The sequence below is a fragment of the Protopterus annectens genome, chromosome 3.part1 (assembly GCF_019279795.1).
Source record: "Protopterus annectens isolate FY-2018-M chromosome 3.part1, PAN1.0, whole genome shotgun sequence".
Classification (NCBI taxonomy): domain Eukaryota; kingdom Metazoa; phylum Chordata; order Ceratodontiformes; family Protopteridae; genus Protopterus; species Protopterus annectens.
The window spans coordinates 1243744380-1243757173 of record NC_056732.1 but is presented as its reverse complement, the minus strand read 5'-3'; the positions used below and the strand labels follow the sequence as shown (position 1 = coordinate 1243757173).

At 45.6% G+C, this 12794-nt stretch overlaps 1 protein-coding gene across 1 annotated transcript in view; it reads left to right on the top strand.

The window, feature by feature from the left end:
• Window positions 1–12794, top strand: part of LRRC24 (leucine rich repeat containing 24) — a 4153240-nt gene that overhangs the window by 3119751 nt on the left and 1020695 nt on the right. The gene's annotated exons all lie outside the window — the stretch shown is intronic.

Below are 12794 nucleotides of genomic sequence, written 5' to 3'. Positions count from 1 at the left end.
TGTTGTTCTAGGAACCGATTGGCCTTTTGTTTCCATAGGGTGAGAGTGGAATGTGGGGGAAAGAGAGTAGGTATGCACGTGGAGGATAGGTTGGGTAGGATGACAGACAAAACAGCATACAGGGTCAGTATATGAAGCATGTGGGGGGATACACCTCAGATGGGGAGGGGTGTTTGGCAGTCACAAGCCCATGAGCCCCCAGATGGGAACAGTGGGATGGAGGTCCCCAGCCATGGGCAGCCACCACTGCACCAAAACAGCCACAAAGGTGGTAGTGCTGGGGGCTGTCTAGGAGGGGCAGGCTCACCATGTAAATGTGACACTCTGCCCTCAAGCTGGTGTATCTGGCCTCGAAACCCCTTATTGAGCCCCCTACGTACCACATCCGGGACTCTAAAACAGCGGAAATGTTCCTGTCTGGACCTGCTTCCAGGGGGGACAAGCCCCATCCTCAGTGGCGGTTCCACCAGAAGGTGGTGCAGAGCCAACAGAGGTGGAGATCCAAGGCTGGACCCCAGATGTGCTGGTGCCCAGTGCCATGGCCAGCTAAAGTGGGACAGGAAGTTCTGCCAGAACCTCCAAACCCATACAGCCTATGGTGCTGCAGTTTAAACACAGATATGGCTTAGTAATAGTCAACAGCATTCAGGATTACTTCTAACAGCATGCATAGATATGACCATCAACCCAACACAACAGATGGTATACATTTGTAGAGGGAGCACAACACATGCATATATACTGCATGACATCTGTACAAAGTGTAGAAGACTTGTGACTGCAGCTATGAACAGTGGCCCATTATTGGCATGTCACTGAGAACCCCAGACAGTGTCTATCATACCACTGTTTCATGTGACATATGTCCAATAAGGGATGCGATGGCAGTAACTCATCACTATCACCATGTACTGACTGCAATCCTCACACTTTGCTCCTGCAGTTCACAGATGTGTGTTCAGTGTGTAACACAGGAAACAAATGGTTCCACACACTGACCAGCCCACATGTGGCCCTACAGATGGGGGTCCCTCACAAACAGAGCACTGTCTTGTCAGTTTTAAAACATGCAGAATAGCCATTACCGCACACAACTTGTTAAACAGGCAGTAGTCTCAATGAAGCATAGCTACACTTACATGCTGTAGTCATGTCTGGCACATCACCCTCCTGTCTTTAGGCTATTTCCCACTGTGGATGTTGTTTGAGGAACATCCAGATATCATCTGTGATGCCGTTTACCAAACACCAGATCCAGGTACCATTCACAGCGACTGTCATGGGCAAACGCCAACATGATGTTCCTAGATATTGTATTGTGTTTCCATGCAATTGGCTATGGGAACATCATCATAGCTGTTCCACATGCAATCAGCTAGAGGAGGACTGCAACAGGTGCATAGGCCATCACCTGATCAAGACCATCACTTACAAAACACAAGCTGCTGCTGAGCAGGTGTACAACTCCACATCCACCAGAGAGTGTGTGGGAGGGACAGACAGAGGCAAAGTACATCAGAGAAGGGCTTGGAGACTAAAACCTAAGCATCGTCTGTCACACACCTACCAGTACAGGGGTTCAAACCCCTGACTGACTATTCATTACCATTACAAGTGCATGCAGTTACTCCATGTGCCACAAAGCTGACATGTTGGTGTGCTGTAAGAACATATATGTGTGCTGGTGAGCGACATCTGCAACAGAGATATAGTAGACATACATTAGGTGTAGCACACATGGCTGTCCACATGAACAGATGTCATTGTCAACACAACCACACTCTTTAATGGACTCACATTGACACACTTTGCCAGGCCCACAAATACATTTCCTAACTACTTAGTTTGCCACACTGCAGTAATGCACAGGTACTACATGCATCACAGGGGATATCCAGAGGTTCTATGGGCTAGGGCATGTGAATGTGTTTGACATCTGTCAGTATGCCAATGGGAGTTATACTGGGAGTGACTGTGGTTGGGAGCATCATACCCCACACGCAGACACAAGGTGCCAGTACTGACATGCATGTGTGCATTGCTTCATGGGTTTGTAGTGGTTGGCTGTGCTGTACAAGGCTGGGTGAGGGGTAATCCTTGGCATCATGCCACCCAACAATGGTGTGCAGTGTGGTACAGGGGTGTAGTGTCTGCAATGTCCCACACAGATGGGTGTTGTATGAACTGTCCTGACATCCTGGTTACCATTGTGTATGGCCATAGCTTTGCAATGCATGCCATATCTGTGTTTGATAGTCCTTGACATGGACATTGCCTGGGATGTGCACGTCCCACAATAATGTACAGTGACATGTACAAGTGTACCTGGTTTGGCTCGCACATGTTGTGTACACAGACTGTTATCCTTAGATATGCCAATACTGGCCTGGTGTGGCAGGGTCTGCTTGTAGACAGCAGGTTGACCTTGCACCTGCATTGATAGCATGATACAGGTATTCCCTGGTGTCGGTGTCATCGGTCCATACAGGGCATATGTGTAAGGCATTATATGGCCTCTGTGGATCACATTTGATGGCACCACATATGTTGCAGACATCCAGTGGGGAACATAGTGAAGGCATATTGTCTGCAATTATGTGCCTATTGTACTGCTGTACAGGGTGCCATGTCCTCTGCAGCCCACTGCAATCACACCATGCCTACTATCTGTCATCAATGTGCAGGGTACTAGCAACATAGCGGGATATTCTAGGCAAGTGTGTTTGTGTATGGCACATGGGTTCAGAATGTATTCTGGGTAATAGTAGGGTTGCATACTTTATTCACCAGGCCTTTTGCCAGATGTAGGGGTATGGCTTGCCAACACAGTCCCTTGGCTGACTGACATCTGTACTCCTTCTGAGGTAGATATTGTGACATATAATATGGACACCATATAGGAAAACTACAAAATCCGCTCCCCAACATGTCCAGTGGTTAGACACTCACAGCCACCTCCATACAGGTTCTGACTGTCAAACACACTCCTGCCATGTCTTGGAATAGAACCCCTACCCAACCAGTGTATCACACTACAGAATTAGACAGTTATAGCACTCGCTACGGAGATTACTGGATTACAGCAGTCCCAGAGGTGTATTACTAGGTGGGTGACAACAGCAGGATTGACAAAGGTGGTTATGTGAATTGTAAAGAGTGTGCATACTCTAAAAAGCATTGTTCCTTTCTCAGGCAGATAGAGACACACACACACAGTTGGCCTCTCTTGTAATAGAACCCTTACCTAACTAGTTTATCACACTACAGCAATACGCAGTTACAGCATGCACTAAGGAGAATACTGGGTTACAGCAGTCCCAGAGGTGCATTTCTAGGTGGGTGACAGGATTGCCATAGGTGGGTATGTGAATTGTAAAGAGTGTGCATACTCTAAACGCATCATTTCTTTCAGAGGCAGGCAGGCAGACAAACACACACACACACACACACACACACACACACACACACACACACACACACACACACACACACACACACACACACACTGTCTGGGATTAGAACACCTACCAAACTAGTTTAACACACTACAGCATTACACAGTTACAGCACACGCCATGAAGATTACTGGGTTACAACAGTCCCAGAGGTGTATTTGTAGGTGGGTGACATCAGCAGGATTGCCAAAGAAGGGCATTTCAAGTGTACTGCGGATTGTACATGTCTCTTACCTGTGTGTACCTGCTGCTTACTGTCACAAAAACACATTTATACCTGCTTGCAACTGTCTTATGCAGTCCTAATTGATAGTATCAACAAGGCTTGCGGGTTTTGAACCCTGGACCATGCACACTGAGGTCACTGGATGCACCACTAAGCCATCTGGGTTATATACATGTTGCATGGAGTCTATAATGCACATCTTACTACAGGTATTCCACAGTAGTGAAAACAAATGGGACAGTCACTTTGTGTACATATGTACAGTACCCTTGAATGTACTGTACTCTGTGAAACAACAAAGACAAGTCTGCATCTGTACAACTGTCATAACTACATATATATATATATATATATATATATATATATATATATATACACACACACACCTATGGGATGTGTACACACACACACACACACACACACACACACACACACACACACACACACACATATACACACAGACACAGCCATAGCCATATATATATATATATATATATATATATATATATATATATATATATACATACACGTCTGAACACCCTTTGTGACACAGAAGGGTTCCAAAGGAACTGACGTGTACACAAAACAGAGGCATTTCTTGTGTTATAACATTTAAATCTTAAGCAATTCACCAGAGAAGGGATGGTTGTTGTGTATGTGGAGTTTGGGGTGGGGAATGATGGCTAATGTAATCTACCCCGGGGATTGTGGAGTTAGGGTGAACCACTTCTGTGTCACTGCTTGACAGTGGCACAGGAAAATAACATACCCAACTATAGTCGTGCTTGACTGTGTATTCTTTACCATTCCTAACTATGTAATACTTTGTAGACACCGGTCACCACAGATGGCTACCATGGTGTGCTAAAAGACATTACACATGTGTATGCCTGGCTAGAGGGTAGTCACACATACAAACACACACACACTTGCCAGTATTGTGCATACACGTCTTGCCTATGTTAAGGTAACTAGTACAGTGGTATGCAGTTAGGGTATGTGCCACAGAGCAGATACAATTACACTTACTCTGATTACACCTCTGAGCTGGGTGACATCACAGGACCGATTACTTGCAGTGGGGAGGGGGGGGGAGAGAGAGGTTTAGCAGTTGACAAGGATAAAGGCCAGTGCCAAAGGAGGTATCTCTTTGGAATGCGGCAAAACCAGCTATCATGACAAGATGCAGACACAAATACACACACACAACCACACTCAGCCATTTGCTGACACACACACACTCAGGCATTTGCTGATACAAACACAAACACACTCAGCCATTTGCTGACACACACACAACCACACACAGTTGCCAATGGTGGGATCAGAACCCCTGCCTATCTACAGATCACTAATACAGTACTACGCAGTTACGAGACGCACCACACAGATTACACATTCCAAGGCAGTCAGACTGCCCTTCTAAGATTGAGGACAACAACAGGGAGACTGACAGTCATGAACTACATAGTTGTAAACCTGTGTTTTTAAAGTAGGTGTCCATTACAAACTGTATGCACAAACAAGACACATCATCTGCAGGTAGGCCTGAGAGGTATAGTTGTAGCACAACAGGAACCTGAACTGGAGTATGGCCATCTGTGGAATGGACAACTACTATCACTATACAGGGTTACAGTGGGTATGCTCATACACTTAGTAGCACAGGGCCATTTGGGATGCACTATGACTACAACTACACAAGGTTATACTGGGCATGCTCATACACAGTAACAAAGGGCTTGTTGGATGCACTGACTCAAATTACACAAGGTGGCAGTGGGTACACACATACAATTAGCAGCACAGGGCTGTTTGGGATGCCCTCCGATTCTAACCACTGAAGGCCACAGTGTGCATGCTCATACACTTACATGTACAGAACACATTGTAATGGACTCCTATTGTAAACATACAGGTTTACAGCTAGGTACATCTTACCTGTCAGTATATATGCACATCATACTGGTTTACTACCTGATACCTGTATGTGGCCCGTAAATGATATATCTCTGTCTGTGCTGTGTGATACACATGCATACATGTACATGAAGTACTGACATATATTTGTTAAGTATACACATTCATGCATGTGTGGATGTGACAGACAATACATTACCTGGGTCGCACAGGCGGATGCTACCTACAGCATGTGTCACACACCTTGCTGCCCTAAAAGGCATACATTGATAGCAGATTGTGGACATTGGCATTATACGTGGAACAGTGGCATGTGCAAGCATAATGTGTGAGCCACCTTGTGTAATGGTACTGAGGTGCAGGTGTCAAGATAACCTCTCACGGCTGTGTTAGTAGTTGTCATTATTAGCAGGACTGCTACTCTAAGTATATCTCACATTGGTCATACACACAAGTTCTGCTGCTGTCCGTCACCTTACATGAGGCATTTGCTGCCAGGCACATTAATGCCACTCGCAGTGATGTCATGGTACGAGTGGCAAAACAATGAGCCAATGTCCTGCTGTTATTATGAGGTTGTCCAGTGTCTGTCATTCAGGCTGTCATGACCGAACAATGAGCTTTCAACACAGAGCACATGCATCCATGTTTCACGTGTGTGTGGATAATGCCTAGGTCGCATTTACCCATATAGCCACATTCCGAAGCAAATGTCCTACACCCAGAAGTAGCACCCTGACACCTACAAGACAATTGCATTGGATGCTTATGCTAACCAGTGCTAGATGTGTGGCTTTATAATCCATTTGCTCCATGTAGAACCTACAATGGGTAATACTAAAATCTGTTCAGTGAGGAACACCTGGCTGAAGACTCTGTAATGCACAATTGCACTACCACCATATAACTCAGATCCAGACATGTGGGCCATAACAGTGGTATGGACCAGTCCAGGTGGTGGTGTACACATATTCATAAAGGCTACTCACATTTAAAGACCACTACTCCGATATAATGCATCACAGATGAGTCAGTCAGGTACAGGTGACAGTGGCAAATGCTGCATTCTAGGTTGTATCCTCATATACATCCACCACCTTGTCCCCAGACTACCAACACACATCCATATGTGGTATGACATAGTATGATAGACCACCAGATAACCCTCAATTGGTGGACTGTACCTAGGCCTACATCAACTGTGCAAAGTACCCATGTACAGACACAGCTGCATAATGTGATATGCAGTGCAGTAATACCACTGTTTGTAACCAGCTCAGTTGTACACATACCAGGGTCCCTCAGATGTTGTCAGCATTAACACGGTCGACTGTTGTTGTACACCAGTAAACAACACCCTCATGGTTGATGGTTGGATATGACCTAACTGTACCTGCCCTTGATATGTACATCCCACACTCATACAACATAAATGACATTACCATAGCTTTCATTATCCTTTCTACATATAGGTGGCTACAGTCATTACACACATGCACATGGCAGATAGCATGCTAACAGTACATAAGGTTTGATATCTATGTTAACAGAGGTAATATTCCCTCTCTACTGGTCACCCATGACACCTATCATATCATACAACACTCCATGTGGCATGTATGTCTTTAGACATGTCCACCTAATGCAATGCCTACAAACATACCCAAATAATAGGATCATAGGACCTACACAAGGCCTGTATTGACAGACTCAGGGAAATCCAGCTCTGCTCTGTATGCTCCTGAGTAGTCACAGGTGATATGTTCATGACTTGTACAGCCATGTGTGGCCACAGCTCCTACATATACCCCATGTCAACAATTGCAAGCCATGCATGCTGTGTACTGCCTGGACATTAGCCTTAGTACCACAATAGCCAGTACATGCTGGGGTGAGATGTTTACAAGCCACAGACCTCACACATGCTTGAATGAGTGTACTGTCTAGCTCTAACAGAGTACATCGCTGGCACTCTTCCAGTAAACATGAGGTGTGTGTGGCAAATATGATGTGCTCACTATTGACCATTACAGTGCCCTGGCTTCACCATGGCACTGTCAAGTAACAGTTTGTAGGAGCATGACATGGAATAATGCTGTGTGTGTCTTGCTGATATGTGCTGTTGTCATATATGTACACTTGGCTACTCGGTGAAGGTGGTGGTGTCCTACCAGTACATGAATACAACATCCATTATGCTATAATGCTCGGCTATGTGTCACACATGGCGTGGGGAAGGTGTGGGATGTATTCTCTTGACCTGCTAGTGCACTTACTGCTGTAGACCGCATATGTGTACATGTATTGATGTTTGTGTAGATTCCATGTGTGTGCAGTGTCTGATGTCTGAAGGTGACTGTTGCCTTAGTACATCATGCTGTTGTAATACAGCCTCAACATTGCCAACTGTATATGGTGATATTTTCTAAGTACAGTAGGCTGTACATGAGGTATGGACAGATGTTTGGACATGACTACTAAGTGTTGGGGCTTCTTTGCAGATGAATGATTACTGAGGACAGCCCACTGGTATGTTACAACCAGTCTTACAATAACCTGTGTAACTGTTAGGGTCAGGTTTTGTTAATTGAAGTGAAAGACAGACAGTGTAGAATGCTCTAAGGGTGACACTGAAGGCAAACCTCATGACACCTGTAACAGTAATACCTCCCCTGTGCATATATTGTGCATATATCAGCACAGTTGGCAAAGGAAAGAGTCAGTAAGCTTTGTACCAGATGTGATAGTGCTGTACATCTGTAGTACCTATCATGAGATAGGCAGGTGTTTGATCCACAGTACTGGCACGTGTGGGTGTGTGTGTCCATATATGTCACGTATGGTTGGGAATAAATCCTACATGTTATCACTCTCCTGAACACTGTTGTTGACACCAGTACAGAGTGATGTGTAGAAAGAAAGACATAGGCAGGTGGTTAAATCTCACACATGTAAAGTGTCTGTATGTGTGTGACATATGTGTATATCTTTGTGAATGCCACAGTCTGCGTGTGTTTCTGTGTATGGGTGTGTGTGTGTGTGTGTGTGTGTGTGTGTGTGTGTGTGTGTGGCTGTCCGTGTGTATGGCTGTCTGGTCCCTGGAGTGAGGCTGTATTTTACCATAGTGAAATGTTAATGCCCCCTCCCCCCATACACTCAATGCAATCTAGCATCTCTGTTGATATCATCAATCGTAGATGGGCATTCTAACTGCCTGTTAACAAGTAAACCCTGGGGTGTGACCTGTTGTTACATAGCCTACTGATGGACTCCCCCTCCCTACATACACTCACTGCACTGTAGTATCCCTGTCGTTGTCCTCGATCTTAAGCCATTCCAAATACCTGTAGATGTGTAATCTCTGTGATGCATCTTGTAATTGCGTAGTACTATAATGATGATATGCACATAGGCAGGGGTTCTCATCCGAACACTGGCAACTGTGTGTGTGTGTGTGTGTCAAAGTGTATGTTACTGTGTCTGTGAAACCCTGAGTGTGTGGGTGTGTCTGGGTTTGCATGCTGTCATGGCAGTGGGTATTACTGCTTACCAGTGAGAAGCCACTATTTCCACTGGCCTTTGCCCTTGTCATCCAGCATACCACTCTTTTACCTCCTCCACGCTCCAGGTAACTATACCTGTGATGTCACTCACTATGGATATGATGGCTCTGAACACAGTAGCTTAATACACAGCTATCATGCTCTTGGATCATTAGAACAGTAAACATAATTGAAACATGGGATAATATAATTGTGATGTGGAAGCTACAAAGTGCATGCAGGTATTGTCATACTGACCTGTGGGTAGTCAACATGTACATATGGGACACTAACCGTAAACACCGACATCCCCTACACCTGAAAGAGGAAGGCAGAACATCAAGATCAACATGCTGTTAGTGTTGTTACACATGATACATACTGTCAAATGTACAAAATGCATTCTAAAACTGTAATACATGGTATGTCTACTGCCTGTCAACACTACTCAACAATATTAATCTGCAGTTGTCTACCTAGTATGCTCACCCTGTACATCAGACCATATGAACATGTCCCTGCACTGATGGTGTGGATGACAGGGATGCAGCACAGGCATCATCATATGCACAGGGTGATAATGTTTGCCAGAGGCATAGGCTGCACCATTGGATGACATCATGTGTGTGTGTGTGTGTGTGTGTGTGTGTGTGTGTGTGTGTGTGTGTGTGTGTGTGTGTGTGTGTGTGTGTGTGTGTGTGTGTGTGTGTGTTATGGCCTGTGATATCATTGGGCATGTGTGGATGTTATGCGTGTGTGTGTTGAGGTGCCCTACATTTGTTTTCAGTGAGTGTGTATGCATGCACACAAGTCTGGCATGTGGCTGGCCTACACAGGGGTATTATTGACAGCTGCAGTATGTACAAGGCATGTTTCACAGTTCACGGTATCCGGCCATGGCTACATGACCTGGGGTTGCACAGGCACTACGAGGCAAAGGTCCAGATTGGGTACTGTCTGATGATACATGTCCATTGGAATTGTGTCCCTGTTGGGACTGTCCAGGACCACGTGCACATGGCCTGCTGTGTCCTGGTGTGGACTGCACAGCACCAGCTGCACTGCTGCTGCTAATGCCACTATGGGAGCAGGCATGTAAAGTAACATGTTCACGTAGACCTTCAACAGGTGATGTAGCTGACCTACGTCCATGTGCCCGATGCCTCACTCCCACCAGATGTTCCAGCACAGACATTCTACGCTCGAGGATTGACATGCCATGGTCAAGGACTCCCACCATGTCACCCAATCATCTATCCAAAAAATCTGCAAGATGATGGTGAGCATTTGCAAGTGCCTGGATGTTGTCAGTTAATGAATGGACAGCAGCCCTCTGAAGCCTCAGACCTTCTCTGTTGTACTGTTCAGCACATGCCTGTGCCTCCATTACAGCCTGAAATATGCATCTGGTGACTCCAGCTGATGTGCTTTGTCTCGCAGGGGCATGTTGGCCAGTGGTCCTCCTACGAGCAGTGCTGGGCACATGCCTGTGTGGGACATCACCAGTCTGTTGACTGGGATCATGGTGAGCAGGCACACCTTCCATAGTCTCCACACTTCCCTGTTCCATGCTACCACCCACCAACTGTCCTTCCTCTATGGCCAGTGGTGATGGGGTATGTGCAGGCAGGGGAACTGTGTGCGAGGATGAGGGGGTGACAGGTGGAATGGCAACCAATGGCACAGATTCAGCCACTGACAACCCTGCCTGTGCCTCAATCATACTATCATGATCACTGCTAGAGTCTGTGGCGACACTAACATCAGGTGGACCGCAGGAGGGCAACGCACCTACATCAACATTTGTGAGGGGAAGACAAGAACTGTACATTACAAGTTATACCAGACACAGACAGACAGACAGACAAAGACAGACAGACAGAGACAGACACACAGACACACACGCAACATGCAGGTGATATGGCAGATGGCATTCAACTTAGACAATTATAGTTTCAGCTTAGACAATTATAGTGGTAGTTATCATACATCCCTGAGTTGCACACAACAGCATGCATGTGTTATAGCAGACGGCATGCACCTTACACAATTATAGTGGTGGTGAGCATATATACCTGTATTGCACCATTTGTGTTAGTAGCCAATGCCCCATACCTGCAACACAATGCATGCACTTTGCACCATTGCACCGCACTGCCTTGGTGTGTGCAACATACACCACATGTTAACAGACCATCGTTGAACTTTGTACATTTGCCACTGATGCTTTGTGTTGGCCACCACACCTATGTGTGAGACATGAGCAGTAGGGTATGTCGACTGCATACTATGTTTGCTTGAGCCCTACCTTGCATATCTCCCCCAAACAGTGCATATCTGTTCAACATTATTCCGCCTACCCCTGAGCTGAGTCTAGACATTGTGCATGTGGCTGTACACACATGTTTGGCATGGTTGTCCCTACTTTGTAATGGTGCCACAGACCAGCACAGGTTTACAGTACACCAGCCTGCTGTGTGGCATATGACCTTGCCAATCACATGTAGTATGACATGTATTCTGCTGATGTGTTGAATGACATGCATACATGTGTAACACAATGGTGTCCTTTCCAATCTACAGTACAGTAATGGTGTCCCAATGCGGGGATGTGTTATGATGATGCAATGTTGTCTGTCCACCCTACAAATATACAGGGACATACTGCGCATTGAGCTGACGTGCATAGCCGTTGCAGGGCATCATGTGGCTCCACAATTTCTATACAGTGTAAGCTACTGACACAGTTCATAGCCATGACTATGTTCACATACAATACATATCTAATGTGGAATGTGACCCACGTCACTAAGGTGTATACACACTAAACCCTAATGTGGAATGTGTGACACAGGTCACAGAAGGGTATACGGATGACACCACTGCACATCTGCAACCATATTACTGATGCCTGGCAACTATGCCCACACATGGCTAACTTAGCAGTACTCTATGTCCCACATGCCATCTGTGTACCTCACACACATGAGGAGCAGGCATGTCAGTGATGTCTGACACCAGCAAGGTGAATGTACTGTATCTCTGGCTTGATGTGGTTGTATGTGTATGTTGTGCAACACATGTATGTATTTGGATAATGTATAGGTGAATGCTTCCATGTCATGACACACTCAGGATGTTCAAGACATGTTATGTGGTGGTTTCATGTTATGCCTACACAAGCTGTGCACAGGCCTGTATGATGTTTAGTGTTTCCCATCTGCAATATTACCATTACACAAAGGCCATAGTTGTATCGTGTTGAGCCAATGTACAACAGGGTGTACACACATGTACATCACTTCTACTGTGTGTGTTGCTTCATGTCTCTGGCCATCCTCCATGGCCATGTGTACACATGTTCTGTCCAATGGTTGTGATGGCCATCTTATTTTACATGTCAGTGTTATCCCATATGACATACACCCATATATGTCATATGCTCCACTGAGGGCAGGGTTATGCAGACAAAGGGTGGTATGTATGGGATGTGAGACATGTTTTGCAGGATAGTGTTGCAGTCATCCCAATATATGTCATGGACATGTCAGATAGCACATGACATTGTGTGACATTCATAGCAAGTGTATACTCCACAAGGCTGTATCCTGTGGGCTGGTCATACTCCAGCTCCAACACATTTAGAGTGTG